Consider the following 3,366-nt stretch of genomic DNA (forward strand, 5'->3'; position numbering starts at 1 on the left):
TTGAACTGAAATAATGGATTTAAGGCACCGAGGCAGAACACAGCTCCATCCAAACCCCCAGTGACATATTTACAGAACCAAGTCTGGCTGGAAACAAGGTGAAAGAAACAGTAACTCTAACTGCAGCCAGCCAAATGAACAAGCTCATTGGCTGAATGCTAGCCAAGCTCTTACCATTAAAAATACCACGGCATTGCTGCCAAAAGGGGTGTTAGGACAAATTGCCAGAGGTAACCGTTACATAAGCCAGAGCTCACCCTGCCAATTAGCCACACACCATTGCTACATCTCTTCTGGCCATAATTATTCTGATAGGGCACTTGTAAGTTCTTCAGCTGTTTAAGGACTGAACCAGAAGAAATCAGTTCTTCTGCAGGACAGGAGACACCGCCTAGAGGCCCAAGTAGCTGGTGGGGTACTTAGGACTGGTGAAACTGCCCTATTGGTTGGTAACATTTTTATCAATAAAGGAAGAGAATCTCAGAGAACTCAGACAAAAGAGCCTTTTTTTTTTTTTAATCGCTGCAGTGTTTTCAGAGGAGCAAGGATAGAAGAAGGAAAGAAATGTGCCTTGGCTTGCAAAACGGAAGGAAGGAACGAAAGCCCTGTCGAATTACCTCATTTTCTTTATTAAAAGATGCTTACCACTCTGATTAGCTTTGAGCTCAGTTGCAGTTCCTCGAGGATTATTCTCCACAAGCAAAAAGGAGACAAGCACAAAGGACAGTAATCCAGGTAGACCAACAAAAAAAAAAGCCTCTTCTTTATCCTGAAGCGTTGGAAAATGTGGGTGTATGCATGGAATTACCCAGGTAAGGACTCCTATGCTCATCTGTCACTGCTGTATTAGGCTGCAATGTGCAGCCCTCGCACCCCCTTAGTGCCACCTGTCAGCAGGTCCTTCCTGAGTCCCAGCCATAGCCTTCCTCTGAGAAGTCTATTTTTTCCCCCCCAAGGATTATCCCTTTTCCCACCCCACCCACAATATACTCACAATGTCACGTCCACAATCCATTCAACTGCCACCTAGCTAAGGTCTTGCTCTAATCAGCAAATTCGATTTTATTATTTACCTGTATGACGTCCTTGAGGACTACCCCATTACCTTTACTTTAAGTCTGAGCTTCCACCTACTTTATCAGTCTCTTCTCTACTCATCCCCCACAAGCTCTACAGTCCAGATAGAGGATAATTTACAACTGAGGTTCTCAACATGAGCAGCACATTCTGATACCCAGTGGAGCTTCTAAAAGTCCCAATGCCCAGAACGAATCCTGTACCAATTCAAGTGGAATTTCTAAGGATGAAACGCCAGCATGAGTATCTTTTAAAATTTGTCTTGTGGTTACAAGTTTGAGAGCCAGTGCACCATTACCACTGTTATGGAATGAGTGCTTGCATTTGTCTCCCCCAAATTCATGTATTTAAATCCTAACCCCCATAGGAGGTGGGGCCTATGGGCGGTGACTAGGTCATGAAGGCAGAGCCCTCATGGGTGGGATTAGTGTGCTATAAAAGAGACCCCAGAGAGCTCTCTAGCTCTCTTCCCACCAGATTAGGTCACAGTGAGAAGTCAGCAGTCTGCAGCCCGGAAGGGGTTCTCACCAGAACCCACCCACCAAGGCACCTTGAGCTCAGACTTCCAGCCTCCAGAACTGTGAGGAATAAACTTCTGTTGCTTATAAGCCACCCCATTTATGGGCTTTTGTTATAACAGCCCGAACTAAAACAACCACCACATATGCTTTCACACTTGTTTTGTCCTAGGTTGGAAATGTGTTATTTTACATCTGTATTTTTTTTTTTTTTTCCTGGTGTCTTGTGGGACATAGGTAAAATGTCTTCTCCTGCAACCCTTCGGTAACCTCCCTTGGTTTTCCCATGGCAACTCTTGCGTGCCTGCCTCCCGATCCTTCATTTCTCTCATTTCCTCACTAACTGGATGAGAGATCCTTCCGATGGGAATAGTCTTTCATTTGTCTTTGTACCCTCAGTGTCTGTTGAAGAAGGAGAACGGATGCACACCAGTACTAAGCTTGGACTCCAAGCTCTTCTTCCAACTTCCAGACAGAAAACAATCTTCTGTCTGCAAAAGATTTCACAGGCTTCCTAATTTTAGGATACAATCAAGTGAATGAAGAAGAAAGACATCTGGAAGATAAGGGCATCACAACTACTTCAGGACATCAGTAATGCTAGGATTTTGTTACCCTCTGTTGTTGTTTGTGGCTGGGTGAGAGTCTCTTGATGGCTTCCATATTGAAAGATTTAAAAATGGAATTCTGAAGTATTCAATCAAGAACATGAAGGCTTGTAAACAGTTTGATTTCATGGCCCTTACTCAAATGGATTCGCTTTTTAATGCATTTTGGCAAGCCGTGCTCCGCAGTGTAGGAGGCAGGAAGGACATTTACATCAGTGCAAACTGGGGCGTTGGTTTCCATGAAGAGAAAACTCAGAACACTTCCAAACAAAAAAGGGCTCCTGGACACAATGCAAGAAGGACGCTGTGAGAAGAGGTCCAGATTTAGCAATAAGAATACAAACATGAAAGCAGTTTTGTGCTGGAAAGACATTTAAAAATCCTGAGATCTGCAGGCCAGAGCCTGCCACTGGAATTGGCAAAAGAAGAAGAAACAACTGACTTTCATTTTGGCTTTTGCCACAAGTCCAACTGCTTTGTGATTCTTGCCCAAAGTCTCTAAATGAGATGCTTGGTGTGTATTCCAAAGTTCTTGCCTTCTGACGCTAGTGTGGAAGACGCAGCACACTCTTTTTCCTTTTTTCCCAGTGGAAAGAGTTTTAGGCCATAAGCGGCCTTGACTAACATGTTGAAAATAAAATTATTTTCCAACATAGGTGGTGACCTGATCATTCCCGCTTAGGAAAACCACAGGAACATATAAAGGCAAAACAAAACATAAGTAAAGAGCAATATTTTTCCTTTCTTTTCCCTTTGTCCTTTTTGAGAGTCTCTTAAGAATTCTCCTGAGGGAATTTCTATACTTTATGTGATATTGAGCTTTTTATGTTAAGGAGGCTTTATTTCCAGGAGCAAATGTAGCAAGGCACAAGAACTGTCTTTTAAAGAACTTATATTCTAGTACAGACAGCTTTTCAGTAATCACCTCCATCTTAAACCAGGTATGGAATCAACTGAGAGATACAGGGGGAGGACATAGTGAACATTCTTCACAGAATCGCCATCCTGCAAAATTCTTTTTTTCTTACGTTTTTAAAATTATTTTATTTATTTGAGAGAGACAGAGACAAATGAGTGGGGGAGGGGCCAAGAGAGAAGAAGAGAGAGAATCCCAAGCAGGCTCTGTGCGGTCAGCGCAGAGCCCAATGAGGGGGCCCGGACCC

The 3,366-nt window shown here is 43.3% G+C and overlaps 1 long non-coding RNA gene across 1 annotated transcript; it reads left to right on the forward strand.

Moving 5' to 3' along the window:
* The first annotated feature begins 345 nt into the window (after positions 1 to 345).
* LOC132693283 (uncharacterized) lies at positions 346 to 2,858 on the forward strand. Its single transcript, XR_009616701.3, has 2 exons — positions 346 to 812; positions 1,995 to 2,858. It is a non-coding gene; the product is annotated as an uncharacterized LOC132693283 (long non-coding RNA).
* Positions 2,859 to 3,366: the final 508 nt, after the last annotated feature.

Source organism: Panthera onca, chromosome B1, assembly GCF_046562875.1.
Source record: "Panthera onca isolate mPanOnc1 chromosome B1, mPanOnc1 haplotype 2, whole genome shotgun sequence".
Lineage (NCBI taxonomy): Eukaryota > Metazoa > Chordata > Mammalia > Carnivora > Felidae > Panthera > Panthera onca.